At 33.5% G+C, this 17,831-nt stretch overlaps 1 protein-coding gene across 4 annotated transcripts in view; it reads right to left on the bottom strand.

Moving 5' to 3' along the window:
* The window catches only part of LOC126884267 (acyl-CoA Delta-9 desaturase-like), a 132,870-nt gene that overhangs the window by 53,671 nt on the left and 61,368 nt on the right, over positions 1–17,831 (bottom strand). The window lies entirely within an intron of this gene.

Here is a 17,831-nt window from a genome sequence, read left to right as displayed (position 1 = left end):
TTCCAGTCGTTATTGAGAGCCAGTGATAATAAAATTCTTACACTTGCCATCTTAGCTACCGGTGAATATATATCTAAAAACACTTCTTCTTCATAACCCTTGGCGACTAAGCGAGCTTTTTTCGTGCCATCACTTTTTGTTTTAAATACCCATTTTGTATTTATGATTTGTTGATCATGAGGTATTTTTGTGGCTTCACTCCACGTGTTCATTTTTTCAAGACATTCTAGTTCTGTTTCTATTGCCTGCTTCCATTCATCCTCCTCTACTGCTTCTTCATAAGTTACTGGTGTTGATGTAACTAAGCAATATGCATAATAAAGTTCATAGTCTTTGAACTTCGAAGGTTGTTTTATTTCTCTATTGGAGGAAGTAATTTTGGTATTTTGTAAATTTACTGGTTCTTCATCTTGTGAATTAATTTCAGTAGTGTTTCTTAATGTTTGGACTGTACTTTCTTCATAATTTGTTTCAAATGTTTCCAATTCATTTTGGCTTGGTAAAATTTCCTCAACATTTTGATTATTCGACGATATTTCTGGAGAATATTTATACTGTGTTTCATCGAAAACAACATCTCTTGAAATTTTGATTTGCTTGGTCAGTGGATTCCAAATTCTATAACCAGCACCACTGTATCCAACCATTACACCTTTACTTGCTCTTGGTTCTAATTTACTTTGCTTTGGTAGGTTGTAGTACCATACTTTTGAACCAAAAATTCTAAGTTTAGACAAGTCAAGTCTGCCTAAGTATATTTCTGCTGGTACTTGTAATTCAATTGCTCGTGATGGAGTTCGATTAAGCTGATAAACAGCTGTTCTAACTGCTTCTCCCCACAAACTCTTTGGAAGATTTGTTTCTACAAACATTGCTCTTACTTTGTCTAAAATAGTACGATTAAGTCGTTCGGCTATACTATTCTGCTGAGGTGTGTACCCTGCAGTAAATTCTTGTACTATACCATGTTGTATACAATAGTTTTTAAAATATTTAGAAGACATCTCTCCACCTTTATCCATTCTTATTCTAGATACTCTCCTGCCTTCTGCAGCTAATTTTTCAATATGATTAATAAGATGTGATTCGCTTTCGCTTTTTCTTGTCATTAAATATACAACACTAAAATGTGAGAAATCATCAATAATTGATAAGTAATACTTTTCACCAGAAAATGTGGGATCTTTGGATGGTCCCCAAGTATCAACATGTAAAAGTTCCCCAACTCTAGAGGATTTTTTGTATATAACTTCTTTAAAAGGTTGCCTTGTGGCTTTTCCTTGTTGACACGAGTCACATAGTTTATCTGAATAGGGAAGTCCCAACAATTGTAGTCCCCTTCTATTTACGTGTCCTAAACGTAAATGCCATAAGTCTTTATCGCTATGCTTTGCTACTAAACTAGATTGAAAATTATTTAATTGAAAATTTGCAGCAAATAAGTTACTCTTATGTTTATAGCAAATAAGTTTAAAGTTCTTTTTTCTTATTTCAGCCTTATTTTCTTTAAATACTACTGTGAAACCTAAACTGTTTAGTTTACTGACTGATAATAAATTATATTCTAGTTCATTTAAAATGAGAACATCAATGTTAATAGGAGTTTCATTGTAATAAACTTTTAATTTACCTTTTGTACGAGCCGTCATCACTCTTCCATCTGCTATTTTAATGCCAACAGGCTCAATTTCAATAATATTACTTATAAATTGTTTATATTTATTGCTGCACATATTCTGTGATGCTCCAGAATCTATTATAAACGAAATTTGGCTGTCATCATTCTTGAGATTTTCAGCTGGTAGGGCTGTGATAAAACTTACTTCGTCTTCGGCTACATGGATATTCTGTTTACCTTGTGTATCATTATTGGCTCTTCTGCCACGGGAATAGTTATTTCCTCGAAAAAATCTCCCTCGATTATTGTTACCTCTATAATTATTATTGTTTTTTCTGAAACAATTGGACACTAGATGGCCTTCAAGTCCACAAAATGAGCATCGGGGTTTTTTATTGTATTGCTTCGTATAAAAAGAGGATTCTTCACTTTCTTGTACATTATTTTTCAGCTTCAATTCTGCATCTAATAATTTTGCTTTAACGAAATCAACAGATAGTTTATCATTTGAAGTTTCTAGGACAGTAATAACGGTGTCAAACGTATCTGTCATTGTCAACAAAAGGTGACATACCTTGTCATCTTCTTCGATTGTAGTTCCAGTCGATTCAAGCTCTCGGATTAAAGAATCGAATTCAACGAAAAATTTTTGTAAATCGATACCTTGTTTATATTTCAACGTTAACAACTTTTTCCGCACATATAAACGAGAAAGAATACTTTTTCTTTCAAACACTTTTTCTAAACTTTTTATCATTTCGAATGCTGAGTCACAGTCACGAATATATTCTAAATGTTCATCTGTAATGCATGTGACAATGATCGATCTTGCTGTTGCATCATGCTTTTTATGTTGATTTTGCTCGTCTCTTGATAATTGTGTGAATTGCGTTGCAGTTACTTCAGTGGTAATAAAATCTTTAACACCTTTGGCATCTAGAAGATTGCCTAATCTAAATTTCCATGACGAAAAGTTCGTAGATGTTAATTGCGGATACAAACTCACGGTTGAATTCGCGCCATTTAAACCTTGGACTGCCATTTTTTTGCGGTCACTCACAACACTGCCGGTCGGTATAAACAGCAACACTAAAAAACTTTACTTCTTATTGAATGTACTCTTGGCATGTAAAACTGGAGTCCATAACCTTTTGGAGAAGGAAGCTTGCCGAGTACTTATTAATTAGGTATATTTACTGGGAGACATAATTCATATGCAACGCTTCGTGACGACCATTTTATTAGACTACTTCAACTGTCAATATTGCCAACCTGATTTACATATACTTGGGGATCAGGATAGCTAACATTTCAATAACTTTATATAATAAATTTTGCTTATAATTTGTTCTTTTATAAATTTGTGCACTTATTTTTTATAAAATAATTTTCACACCCGAGAAGGGGCGGTATCCACCCTCAGGGTAAAGGCGCAAGGTGGTACCATGTCACCTTTGTTTCTTGAGGTATCCTCTAACCACTGACCAATTTTCGTGAAAATCGATGAAGGTTCACCGAAATTGAAGGTAATCGTTGATTTTTACCTTCAGTGACTGCACTATACAAAATAAATTAAAATTACTGATCTAAATGCGCGCAATTTGGAAGCTTATAAATTATTAAATGATATGTAGTCGCCAAATAATTAGTTTAATGCATTTAAGTACAACTTTCTCTTAAGCCGGGAAGATAGGGTGGTTTTGTTGCGAAGAGGTTGTAGCTCAATAATCGAAATGCAAGTGATTTAATAGTTTATTCTTAGAGTATATAAGCTATAGGAATGATATCTGCAATACGATATATTTTAAGTTTTCTCAGCATTTTTCTCTTAAGTTAAATCAATTAAAGGGTTGTTTGAGGGTGAAGGGGATGAGCTCAAAAATCGAAACTATATAATTTCAAGAGCTCATAAATAGCTCGTAATTCTGCCGCAAAAACCGATTCAATATTCCTATTTTTAAGTAGTGGGGGACTGACTCAGCCCCCCACTAAAGTATTAAATTCCTACTCAGTGGAACGAGCTCAAAATTTTTAGTTTGCGGAATATGAAAGCTCATAAATAGCTCATAAATCAGGGCTATTTGTTTTTTAATTTTTGCAAGTGGGGGGGGGGGCAGCTCAACACGGGTTTAATTTTTTATTCATACAATTTATTATGATCTTAATATTCCTATGCTATTATGAAACTATTTTTGCTCATTTTCCATTGGCATTATTCACAGAGGATGGAATGAGAAAAGGTACCAAATCATCTTTGTTTAATGCTTGTACACCAATAGAATGACCCTGTAGTAACAGTCATAGAAGCCACTTTGTTATCGATGGTGGTTTTCTGATACATAAAGTGGGTTGGGATAGAAATTCCTCTTTTAACAACATTCTCGATAAGTATGTTCGATATGTGCAACAACATTATGGATTGTTTACAAGTAGGTATAGTATTTGACGGCTATTCCGAAAATCCTGATATCGCAGGAACAAAGTCACGGGAGCGCTTGCGTCGCACTAAAAAGCACCAATCGACAGAGGTAAAGTTTTATAAGAGCACTGTACCAACATTATCGCAAGAAAAACTTTTTGGTAATGAAACGAACAAAGCTAACTTCATATGCCTTCTGAAGATTCTATCAGAAGTGGGTTTTAGTGTCGACCAGGCCGAATCTGATGCAGATGCTGTCATCGTCCGTTGGGTGCTTGCTTCATCAAAGTCATATGATTCGGTGACAATCATATGAGAACAAACACATCGACATCCTTATCTCGCTCTAGGCATTAGGAAGAAACCAATCAAATGTATTTTTTAAAGCCTTCAAAAGGGCGAAGTACGTCCGAACAATTGTACTGTCCTTCAAGTTTTATACATGACGACGTAATTGCAGAGAACTTGCTGTTTGTCCATGTTTGCTCAGAATGCGTCAGCACTGTATAACATGGGCAAAGTAAAATTCATAAAATTTTGCAGAAGCATCCTCAGTTAGCTAGTGGAACAACATTATTTATCATATGTTTATATAGAACAACATCTTTACTCAGTGTTGTTAACGAACGTTTTTTTGTCTCTTTATATGGCGGAAATAAAGACGATTCGCTGGATACCTTGAGATACAAACGATTCGCTAAGACAGTGACACACAATGCATTTAATCTCTCCTCACTTCCTCCAACATCAGATGGAGCCCGTTTTCACAGTCTCCGAGTGTATCACCAGATTCAGTCATGGCTCGGTAAACATTGTGATCTGAAAGATTGGAGCTGGAAAAGGCATGGAAAATATTGGATACCAATCCAAACATCCAAGCCTCGAGCACCCCCGAGCTTATGAAATTATTAATCTTTTGCACATGCAAAGGAAACTGTAGAAGTGGATGCGGTTGCCGAAAAGCAGCCCTCAAATGTTCAGCAGTGTGCCTCCATTGTGGTGGTGAAAGCTGCAGCAACATCGTGGACATTTCAACATTAATTGGAGAAAATGAATTGGAAGACGAATTACCGACAGTGACGCCAACGCAAACTACCATTATTCCACAAAAATTCACCTAGGATACTGATTCAGATCTTAACTCGCAGCCTGGACTATCGAAAAAAATGAAAAAATAATAACTATGATAGTTTTTTTTAATATACAGGGTGTAACTATACCGACAAACGAAGACAGGAGATTCCTCAGATAATTTTAAGACAATTTAACCCAATTTACCTAGTCCGAAAATGCTTTGACGATGCTTTGATGATGCTTGACCCTTTTCCCCACCACCCATGAGGAAGAGTCTGGAGGCGCGTTTTTTTGTGTGGTATCCCCAGTGGGCCTAATCCATGGACAACTTCTATACAAAATAATATTATTTATTATTATATACAGAGTGTCCAGAAACATTGTCTCAGATAATTTTAAGACAATTTAACCCAATTCACCTAGTCCGAAAATGCTTCCTAAGGGAGCTAGAGCTCTTTGAAGATGTCGTCTTGTAATTAGATTTTCTTAAATACCTCCAGAACGCTTCTAGTCAGAAAAACTAACATTGGTACACATATTTATCTTCCAGAGATAAATCGATTCCATCTATTGTGACTTTCTAGTATCAGTCATAGGCGTCCGTTTTCGGTGGGGCAACGGGTATTTTATCGCATAACTTTTTTGTCTTTAACTTTTAGGCATTTTTGATACTGGATTATTAAATTGTGAGGTATTCTAGTACTAAAAGGTACTCTTTCTTTAAGTCGGTAGAACACACCGTTTTCTAGAAAAATATATTTGACAATTTTTCGCTTCCTGAATTTGAAAAAAATTTTCAAACAAAAAACGATGTATTTTACCGACTTTGACCAAACAAGAGTAACTTTTAGTAGGTAGTAGAATACCTCATAATTTAATAATCTAGTGTCAATAACTCTTAAAAATTAAAGACAAAAAAGTTATGCGATAAAATACCGTTAACCTACACAAAACGGACGCATATTACCGGTACCTACTTAGTCCTGTCGCCAGGGGGGGTACAACGGCCTTCTTAATTCAGATGGACTTACCCAAGTTTTTTTTATGTATTTTGACCCGTAGAACACGAATTTTTTGGGTAACAGTTGATCCGGATGTCGATAAGATTGTTATAAACAAAGAAGTTGAGGAATTACATAACAGCGATTTCTCGCAAAACAAAACATTTTTTTATATTTTTTGGGTCATTCTAACCAAAAAATGTTCCTACAAGTTTTTTCGTAGGATGCATAGTTTTCGAGATAAATGCGGTTGAACTTTCAAAAAATGGAAAAATTGCAATTTTTGAACCCGAATAACGTTTGAATAAAAAATAAAATAGCAATTCTGCTTACCGCCTTTAAAAGTTTAAGTCAAATTATATCTGTTTTGAATATTTGCATTGCTAAAAATTTATTTTTTGATTGTTAAAAAAAGCTATAAACACATACTGTTTCCCGTGCCTAATACATGCGTTTTAATGCATGCTACTTAGAAATAGCCCCGCTTGCACTTTTACCTCCTCTACGTACTCGTTCGATTTTAAATGAGAAATCATTGAAACATCACTCAAGCACTAGGTGTTTATAGCTTTGTTTTAACAATAAAATAATACATTTTTAGCAATACAAATAATTCAAACCGATATAATTTGACTTGAACTTTCAAATGCGGTAAGCAGAATTGCTATTTTATTTTTTAATCAAAAGTTTTTCGGGTTCAAAAATTCCAATTTTTCGATTTTTTGAAAGTTCAACCGCATATATCTCGAAAACTATGCATCCTACGAAAAAATTTGTAGGAACATTTTTCGGTTAAAATGGACCAAAATATACAAAAAAATGTTTTGTTTTGCGAGAAATCGCTGTTATGTGATTCCTCAACTTCTTGGTTTATAACAATCTTATCGACATCCGGATCAACTGTTACCCAAAAAATTCGTGTTCTACAGGTCAAAATACATAAAAAAAACTTGGGTAAGTCCGTCTGAATACAGGAGGCCGTTGTACCCCCCCTGGCGACAGGACTAACTAGAAATTAGCAATTAATTATATTAATTCATCCCTGGCATATAGTAAATAAACGTACCAGTTTTCGTTTTTCTAAATAGTTTTTTGTTGAAATTTTTTTTGATATTCAAGAAATAAAAAATTTTCAAATAGATTTTTCTAGAAAACGGTGTATCCTATCGACTTAAAGTAAGAGTACCTTTTAGTACTACAATACCTTACATTTTAATAATCCAGACTCAAAAATGCTTAGAAATTAAAAACAAAAAAGTTATGCGATAATATAACTGTTGTTCTACCCAAAACGGACGCCTATGACCGGTGTTAACAATTGAGTTAACCAAGTGTCCAAAAATCTTGAAAAGATCTTGGATTAGAGATGTACAAGCACAGGTGCAGGATCGTAAATAGAAGAGCTCTTGCTTTAATATCGAAATAATATTGTGCCTCAAAAGAAATACTGTAGATGGCAAAGGTACTCAAGAGAAAAATGAGCTGACATATAATTCCACTAAAGCTAAAGATAAATTAAAAAGAACGTATAACTAGGACAATTGTATATTGTAAATGAGAAAAAACAAAATAATAGTGAACAAGAGTACAAAAAATATATAGTTAAATGAAAAAAACCTGAAAACCCTACTCTAGCTGAGCTTTAGAAATAAATATAACAATAACTTAACTTACAAACTTACAGATGTTGACTAGTTCGTGACATAAACTTACTAAAATAAAAACGGAAAAAAAGTTCGTCTTTAAATCCCAAAGGGTGTGGGGAGTGAAGGGTGGGGTTGTCCAATCTGAGAATTTTCACTATAATTCTTGGAGTATCTGGAGTCAGGTGGTAAAATATTGCGTTATCTTGAGAACAAAAACTTGAAGAAACGAAGTATTGCTTCTGATCAGTAAAAAACTATTATTTTACATAAAGTAATATGTAAAACTTGGAGAGAAACAAAGTATTGTTTCTTGTGAGTGCAAACTTTTAGAAACAACGTATGTCTTCAAGAGAAAAAATTCATCTAACTTTTTTATAATTTTCTGACTTTTCTTGTTGAAGTTTTTTGTGACAGTCCAGAGCACGGTGAATTGTTTTCATGTCCTTACACATTGTCACTTATTGCTAATCTTAAACTATACTTACAAATATATTATAATGACAAATTGACATTAAAGAAAATGGAACTTGACGAAATATTTTAAATTATTTCGTATGTTTAAATGAAATTTAAACATACTCCCCACCGCCGAGAAGAGAAGAAGAAAACAAAAAACTAAATGTTAGCAATGTATTTTCAAGACATAACGGCTACTACTATTTAATCGTACCCTGTATCGATAGGGAGACGGGCGATCTTACGAATTGAGCGAGTATAATATTTGTCTCTAGATTTTAATCTAACATTTCGAATTAATCCATCTTTACTAAGAATTAATTCTGTAATGAGAGCGATATTCCATTTAAGTGGAGGGGAAAAATCGTCTCTGACTAAAACAACATCCCCAACTTTAAGTGTGTCTGTGAGTTTTTGCCATTTTGGGCGATTTTGAAGTAAATTGAGATAATCAATTGACCATCTCTTCCAGAATAGCTGTTGTATCTGAGAAATTCTTTGATACATCGATAACTTGTTTGTTGGTGAGTCTGTGACGTCTACTTCTGGAGGTGCCATGAGTGGTTTGCCTATAAGAAGGTGACCTGGCGTTAAACAACTAGGGTCAGATGGATCAGATGACAGTTTGGTGATTGGACGAGAATTTAATATGGCCTCAATTTGGCACAAAATTGTATAGAAAGATTCAAAAGTAAGAATCTCTTTACCTATGAGTCGTTTAATATGATATTTTGCAGATTGGATTCCCCGTTCGTGAAGTCCGAACTGTTCTGGGTGCAAAGGGGTACCAAATTTAAAATCTATATAATTACTTGTGCAAAAATTTCTGATTTCATCTGAAACATCTTGTTTAAGAAATAATTCGTATAATTCATGCAACTCGTTCTTGGCTCCGTAAAAGTTTGTGGCGTTGTCTGACCAAATGCATGATGGTGCAGAACGTCGAGCTATGAATCTTTTGAGACATAGTATATAAGCTTCAGCAGTAAGACCAGTCACCAACTCTAAATGAACACATTTGGAAGTGGTACATATGAAAAATACAATATAAACTTTATATACGGGAGCTTTACGAAGGTGAGATGATTTCACATGAAAATATCCTCCATAATCTACCGAAACATACTGGAACGGACGTGTACCAATCACACGATTATAATGCAGATCTGCCATAAGCTGCGTGGAAGGTTTCGTGGAGAATCTGTGACACTTGACACAGTTGTGAATGACCTGTTTGACTTGACGAAGTCCATTCAAAGGCCAGTATTTCAGTCTGAAATGTGAAAGAGTTGATTGAGCACCAATATGCCCTAATGAGATGTGTGTATTTTGAAGCATTAGAGAGACTATATAATTTTTTCCTGGAAGTAAAATGGGATGCTTTTGGTCAAAACAAATATTTGCATTCTCAAGGCGACCGCCTACTCTTAGGGTAGAATCCGACGGGTTATAAAAGGGGTTCAAAGATCTGAAATTTTTATTCGTGAGCGGTTTATTGTTTTTCAGTTCTGAAATTTCCTTAGAGAATGCGTTAAGTTGTAGGTATTGAATAATAGTGAGTGTGGATTTATGGATCTCTTCGACAGACAAGGGTCCAACAATTAGAGCTGTTGACAATCTTCTATTTTTAAGATTAGTTATGAACCGCAATATTTGTGCCAAAACACGTTGCATTCTTATGAATGTTGAATAGCGAGAGAAAATCTGTTCAAGTGTATCATTATCGAGATCCTTGTTTACGATATTAGCTAATGAGGTTTGTGTTGTACGTAATTCAGGTACATTCACTGTGAGAGGAATTAATTTAAAGGAAGAATAATCAATTTCTGGATTTCTTAGAAAATTTGGACCAGTCGTCCACATTTTAAAGAGGTCTGAGTCATTTACTAGATTTTTACATCTTGTGGGAATATCAGCGGGGTTATCCGAAGAGCCAATGTGATGATAAATGAATGTATCATTGATAGATCGTATTTTATTTACCCTGTTCTGAACATAAGGCGTATAAGAGAATTTTTTAGAGAGCGACCATGTGAGAGCTATCAAACTATCTGAGTATATATGAGTACTTGAAATAGTGAATCTATTGTGTAAGATCTGAAGAAAGTTTTGTGTCAGAATAACACCTAACAAAATTGCATTTAATTCCAGGCGCGGAATTGTTAATTTTTGTTTTATTGGAGCAATTCTACTTTTTGATGTTATCAAATGAGATGATACTGACTGATCATTATAGAGTATTCTGAGATATATACAAGTGGTGAATATGACATTTGAGCTGTCGCAAAATGTATGCAACTGAAAACTTACAACGTCCTTATCTAAAACTAAGCAACGTGGAAAACTCAGTTGTTGAATTGAACTAAAATTTTCAACTAATTTGTCCCACTCTTTCATTAAAGTAGAGTCGTTTATAGGCTCATCCCATGAGAGAGTTGCAATCCAAAGCTTCTGCAACAATAATTTTGCAGCTGAGAGACATGGTGAGATTAGTTCCAAGGGATCAAAACATCGTGCAATTACACTTAAGATCTTTCTTTTCGTGAGTGGTGGCTCAAAATCCATACACGGGGGAGAGAAAAAAATGTGTCTTCTTTCGAAGACCATTTAATACCTAATACTTTAGAAGATGAATTTTCCAAATTTAAATTCACTTCAGAGTGTGGATTTAGGTTGTGTCGATTTACAAATTCTATATTGTTAGAATGTATTTTATGCAAAGAGAAATTATGCCTTTGTAACAATGAAGAAAGTTGTGAAAAGAGTATCTCCAGCTCATTTGGTGTGTCTGCGCCGCTGAGAAGGTCGTCGACATAAGTGGAGCATAAAAGAGTTTGTGATGCGAGTGATGCATCTGAGTTGTTTTCTGCAATATGCTTTAAAACACGTGTTTCGATAAAAGGAGAGCAGTTTAATCCAAAAGGGAGTCGAGTCAATTGGTAACATTTTAGAGGATCTCGTTGATTATCACGCCACAGAAAATTGAGCAAATGTCTATCCTTTTCAGAAACACTAATTTGCATGTACATAGCCTTTATGTCGCAGGTTAGTGATTGGCGGAAGGTACGAAATCTAACGAGAATTTGAAACAGATCTGGTTGGCAAACAAAACCTTTGTCTAATACTTTATTTAGAGAAAAATTTGTAGAACTAGAACTATTGGGATCAAATACTACTCGAATACTAGAGGAATTGTCTTTGAGTACTGGAAAGTGTGGAAGAAAATAATTTTCCTTATTTTGAGGAGTTCTAATAGCCAACGGAACTTGTTGAATTTGATTATTTGTTAAATAATCATCAATAATTTTTTTATACCCTTCAAATAGACCAGGATTCGAGTATAGTTTTTTTTTCTAATTGAAAAAATCTACTTTTTGCTACAGAGAGAGAATTACCGACGTTTAAGTCATCGACTATTTCTTTAAAGTTTAGAGACACTTGATATCTACCTGAATCAAGAATTTTTACTGACTGTAAGAAGTTAGTTTCTGCAGGATGAATTGAGCTATTAGAGATGGAAAGTGGGATTTCTTCAGATTCCCAAAAGGATTCAAGCAATTGCGATAAGTTTTATATTAAAAGATAAAACCTCCAGTTCAGTAATCAACTCATTTCAAGATACTTTTAGTAGATTTGGATATCCAGAAATTTTAATTGCAGATAATCTACCATTTACTTCGGTAAAATGTAAAAATTATTATAGAGAAAAAGACATTACAATTATGACATGCACTCCACATTACCACCAGAGTAATGGACTTGCAGAAAAAGCAGTCAATATAAGCAAACAAATTTTAAGAAAGAGTAATGAGGAAAATGTTGATTTTAGAGATTTGGTGATGGAATATAATAATACCTGCATAATAAATCTTGATGCATCTCCAGCTCAAATTTTACAGAGCAGGATCCTGAGAGGACAATTACCAACTACAGCTAATAAATTAGAACCTACAATCCAGAAACAAGTATATAAGAATTTATGCAAAGAAAAAGAGAAGTTACAAGTACGTTATGATAAGACAGCACGAAGAAAACCAGTAGAGTTTAGAAAGGGAGATAGGGTAGTAATAAGAAGTTCAAAAGATAATTATTGGCGTAAAGCAATTGTGTTAGAAAAGGCCAATGAACCTAGATCATATTGGGTGAAAAAAGAAGATAACAATAAAATTATTAGACGGAATTCACACCAAATGAAACATTCATACACCACAACACTTGAAAAAGAACTCATTTTAGAACCCGAGTTGTACCCTGATATTCAGTCACAAAGTGTTCATAAAGATACCACTCACATTAACGTAAATGATAGTGTTAATAAAACCATTAGTTGCCCAAGCCCAAATGTAAAATCAGTACCTACATTGAGTCATAAAGTCAACCCAAATATTGAGACTTCTAACAGTTGGTGTTGGTCGTAATATAAAGACCCCTTATAGATATCGATCTTAGGGGGAAGGTGTTTAATATATATAGCTGTGTAACAGCGTAGCAAGGGGCTGCATGCTAGACATGACATGGCTAACTTCAAGCCAGTCAACATGGTTGTCACTTGTATGATTTATTGTATGTAAGATGTTTAGTAAGTTTTATAAAAATATATAAGTTTACTCAGTACTATGATTGTTTAACTTATAACCCATTAAATAAAGTAGTTTAAACATTTGCATGACACGTAATTAAGTGATTTTCATACATGTTATGAGAGGGTTTCTTTATTATACACGAATTTGGTATGCGACCACTTACAATAAAACCAAAGGTGGAATCTTGCAATATAGGTAAATTTTTACCGAGATGAATAACCTTATCTAAAAGTATGTCACTGACATATTCTGCGCTTAAAAGTATATCAATTTCTGAAGGAGTGCAAAAGCTACTATCGGCAAGTTTTATTTCGGGAGAGATATTCAGTTCATTTGCGATAATGCTTACTTGAGGAAGTTTGCATGTGATCTGATCCAAAACCAAACAACGAACATCCAAATATGACTTAGAAGATACCGAATTTATGCGAACTATGGTCTCCTGGTTGAAGTCACTAGACAAACAGCCAATTCCACGAACTTTTACTATGTGTTGTTGTGAAGGAATATTTAAAATTTTTAACAGTGAGCTTCTAATAAAAGATATTTGAGAGGCTGAATCAAGCAATACCTTCACAAATACTTTTTTCCCGTTCGAAGAATTTATGTAAGCTTCTAATGTACCCAATAATATAATAGAATCCCTATTATTGACCTTAGAAGTAGCTAAACTTATTGAATCTTTTTGTTTCGAAGTAGAGGGCCTATTTTGCGATGGAGAATCGGAACGTGGTTGATTACGAATCGGAGCGGCATGTTCGGAGTTACTTGAGAGAGTGACTGATTCTTTTTGTTCTGCAATGTTTACGTTAGGTCTATGAGGTTGAGGATCTTTATTACCCGGTTTATTAGAATCAAAATGTAGAAGAGTGTGATGTTTATGTCCACAATGAAAACAGGTTCTCTTAGAAACGCAATCCTTGATAGAATGTTTACTGCCCAGGCAATTAAAACAAAGTGAATGTTGTTTGGCAAAATTTCTACGAATGTTAATATGCTGAGCTTTAAAATCGTTACATGAATAAATTGAGTGATATTTTCTTTTACAATAACTACAAGAATTGTTAGAGTTAGATTGAGTCGATGAACTGCTTTGTTTATCATCAAAGCTAGTGTGTAGAGAATGCTTTACATGTTTTGGCGAATGAGAGTTTAAGTGTAAGTTTTCCAAATGCTTGGCACGAACATTAATATTTTCTAAGAATTTACTGAAGTCATCCATTTGATCACCTTCTGAGGTAAATTCAAATTGTCTAAGAGTATTAAAGTCTAACTTATTAGAGACCAGATATATCAAAATTAAATTTAACAATTTTTCAGGTGAGAGGTTCAGGTTCAAAAGAGAGTTGTATGCATTTGATACAGAAATGTGTAGATCTCGCAATTGTGAAAAATGGGCATTGTTTTGTAAACTTTTACAATCAATGATCTTAGAAAGCAAATTCTTAATAATCAATTTGTTATTTGAGTATCTATTAACTAATGTGGTGAGAGCTAACTGATAGTTAGTTGCAACAAGTGGCAAGTTTTCTATTAGTTTGTATGGTTCGCCCTGTAACAGCGACCGCAAATAGACAAATTTTTCAATAGTTGACAGAGAAGAGTCTGAATCAATTATACTTAAAAAAATTTGATGAAACGTTTGAAAATTGTTAATGTCGCCATTAAAAGAATTTATTTTTAATTCGGGAAGTTTTACTGTTTTATGAGAAATACTAGAGTTGTGACCTACTGATTCGGAACTTAAATTGTGTGATTCATTACTTGAGGGCGATTGAAAATTTCGCAGCTTATCTTGCAAAGTTGAGATTATAGAAAAATATAAATTATCAATAACATCTGAATCTTCTGAGGAATTGTCATAATCTTCCTCAGAGTCCAGCAAATCTTGTGAAGAGGTATACAGAGTGTAGGCCTCCTTTAAATGAACAATTCGTTCCTGTACAGAGTGAATATTTAAATCATCCAAATTCTTTGTCAACCAATTGCTTATTTTGGTAATTTTAATCTTAGCTAAACGCCGTGACTTTAACGATTTTTCAAGCTCCATTTTCCGTTTGTTTTAAATCCAACAATTAAATCTAATATACAATTGTCCCACTATATTCGAAAACCTGGAACGCTAATAAGGGAGTCTAGCAAGAAATTTGTGAGTTGGGATGAGTTAGAACAAGATTATCGTTATTGTGGTGCTTGGGTGGTGTTGTCAGATGATTTAGGATTTCAGAGGTACTAGAGAAAACGTTTGAGGACGATTTTAGTGGAATTTTTGAACTTTTCACAAAGTGGAAATTTCGGTGTTTGAGCAATAAATTGAAAACAATGATTAGAGCAGAATAGAGCCTCTAAGATCCGGCTCGAAGGACCAAACAACTTGTGTTAACAATTGAGTTAACCAAGTGTCCAAAAATCTTGAAAAGATCTTGGATTAGAGATGTACAAGCACAGGTGCAGGATCGTAAATAGAAGAGCTCTTGCTTTAATATCGAAATATCAATATTGTGCCTCAAAAGAAATACTGTAGATGGCAAAGGTACTAAAGAGAAAAATGAGCTGACATATAATTCCACTAAAGCTAAAGATAAATTAAAAATAACGTATAACTAGGACAATTGTATATTGTAAATGAGAAAAAACAAAATAATAGTGAACAAGAGTACAAAAAATATATAGTTAAATGAAAAAAACCTGAAAACCCTACTCTAGCTGAGCTTTAGAAATAAATATAACAATAACTTAACTTACAAACTTACAGATGTTGACTAGTCCGTGACATAAACTTACTAAAATAAAAACGGAAAAAAAGTTCGTCTTTAAATCCCAAAGGGTGTGGGGAGTGAAGGGTGAGGTTGTCCAATCTGAGAATTTTCATTATAATTCTTGGAGTATCTGGAGTCAGGTGGTAAAATATTGCGTTATCTTGAGAACAAAAACTTGAAGAAACGAAGTATTGCTTCTGATCAGTAAAAAACTATTATTTTACATAAAGTAATATGTAAAACTTGGAGAGAAACAAAGTATTGTTTCTTGTGAGTGCAAACTTTTAGAAACAACGTATGTCTTCAAGAGAAAAAATTCATCTAACTTTTTTATAATTTTCTGACTTTTCTTGTTGAAGTTTTTTGTGACAGTCCAGAGCACGGTGAATTGTTTTCATGTCCTTACACATTGTCACTTATTGCTAATCTTAAACTATACTTACAAATATATTATAATGACAAATTGACATTAAAGAAAATGGAACTTGACGAAATATTTTAAATTATTTCGTATGTTTAAATGAAATTTAAACATACATAAAAATGCTTAGAAATTAAAAACAAAAAAGTTATGCGATAATATAACTGTTGTTCTACCCAAAACGGACGCCTATGACCGGTACTAGAAATTTGCAATGGATGGAATCGATTTACCTCTGGACGATAAATATGTGTACCAATTGTCGTTTTTCTAAATAGAAGCGTTCTAGAGATATTTAAGAAAAACTAATTACCAGACGCCATCTTCAAATAGGTCTAGCTCCTTTAGGAAGCATTTTCGGACTAGATAAATTGTCTTAAAATTATCTGAGGAATCTTCTGTCTTCGTTTGTCGGTAGAGTTTCTGGACACTCTGTATATAATAATAATAGTTATTTATGTATCAAGTCAGTAAAGTTACTATTTATGGAACGAGTCTGATATTATGAGCCGAGCGAGCCTGGCGAGCGAGGCGAATAACAGACGAGTTCGATAAATAGTCTTTACTGACGTGGTGCATACAAAATTTTATCGCCAGCAATTTAATATTGGTTTTAATACTTAGGTACTTACAATTTAAAATTTAAGAATTTTTTAAAATTTTAGACGTAATAAAAATTTCATGACAGTGATGACAGGTGACTTCTGCATGATGGCGGCTTTCGATTTTTAATCGATAGTTATCAATATTAAATAATTCTAAATCGGTAAAGTGTTGATTTATTTTATATGAATATAATTACAAAATACATACTACAGAATTTCACTTTTCGACATCAATTTAATTAACAATGTCGTAAATTTTGTACAATATAATAATTAAAGTAAATAAATTGTATGTTAACTCAAATAAATAATCGATTACTGCCATCGACCACTTACATTCAAATCCGATTATTCGCGGCAGGTAAAGTAAATTTCTTCTTTCAGTACAATAAAGTGTTACTTTACTGCCGCAAATGAGTACAATAATGAATGACTTTAGTGACGGTTGGTGATAAATAATATTATTTTGTCTAGAAGTTGTCAGTGGATTAGGCCCACTGGGGATACCACACAAAAAACGCGCCTCATTAAGCTTAACGTTTTGTTTTTATTGCATCCCTATGAGCATTCGAGAGTCTGGTCAAGTTTGGAGCGCTGTAAAACCTAGATAAATAAAAAATTAAACAACTTTATGGTAAAAATTGTTCGCTGAAAAACCCTCTACAAAATTGATGTAATGTTATTTTATCGCCAACCGTCACTAAAGTCATTCATTATTGTACTCATTTGCCCTCATTTGCGGCAGTAAAGTAACACATTATTGTACTGAAAGAAGAATTTTATTTTACCTGCGCGATTAATCGAGATTTAATGTAAGTGGTCGATAGCAGTAATCGATTATTTATTTGAGTTAACTTACAATTTATTTACTTCAGTAATTAAAAAATGTTGTACACAATTTGCGATATTAAATTTATGTTAAAAAGTGAAATTATGTAATAATTTGCAATTATATTCATATAAAATAAATTAAAACTTTACCGATTTAGTAATATTGATAACTATCGATTAAAAATTGAAAGCAGCCATCTTGGAAAAGTTATCTGTCATCACTGTCATGAAATTATTATGACGTTTAAAATTTAAAAAGTTCTTAAATTGTAAATTGTAAGTAGGTGTTAAAACCAATATCAAACGCGATCAAATTCTGCATGCACCACGTCAGCAAAGATTCTTTAATATAATATCAGACTCGTTCGATAAAGAGTAACTTTACTGACTTGGTACATAAATAACTATTATTGTAGAA

The sequence above is a fragment of the Diabrotica virgifera genome, chromosome 5 (assembly GCF_917563875.1).
Source record: "Diabrotica virgifera virgifera chromosome 5, PGI_DIABVI_V3a".
In the NCBI taxonomy this organism is placed as follows: Eukaryota; Metazoa; Arthropoda; class Insecta; order Coleoptera; family Chrysomelidae; genus Diabrotica; species Diabrotica virgifera.
The sequence above is the reverse complement of the archived record's forward strand: the minus strand, read 5'-3'. Positions and strand labels throughout refer to the sequence as shown.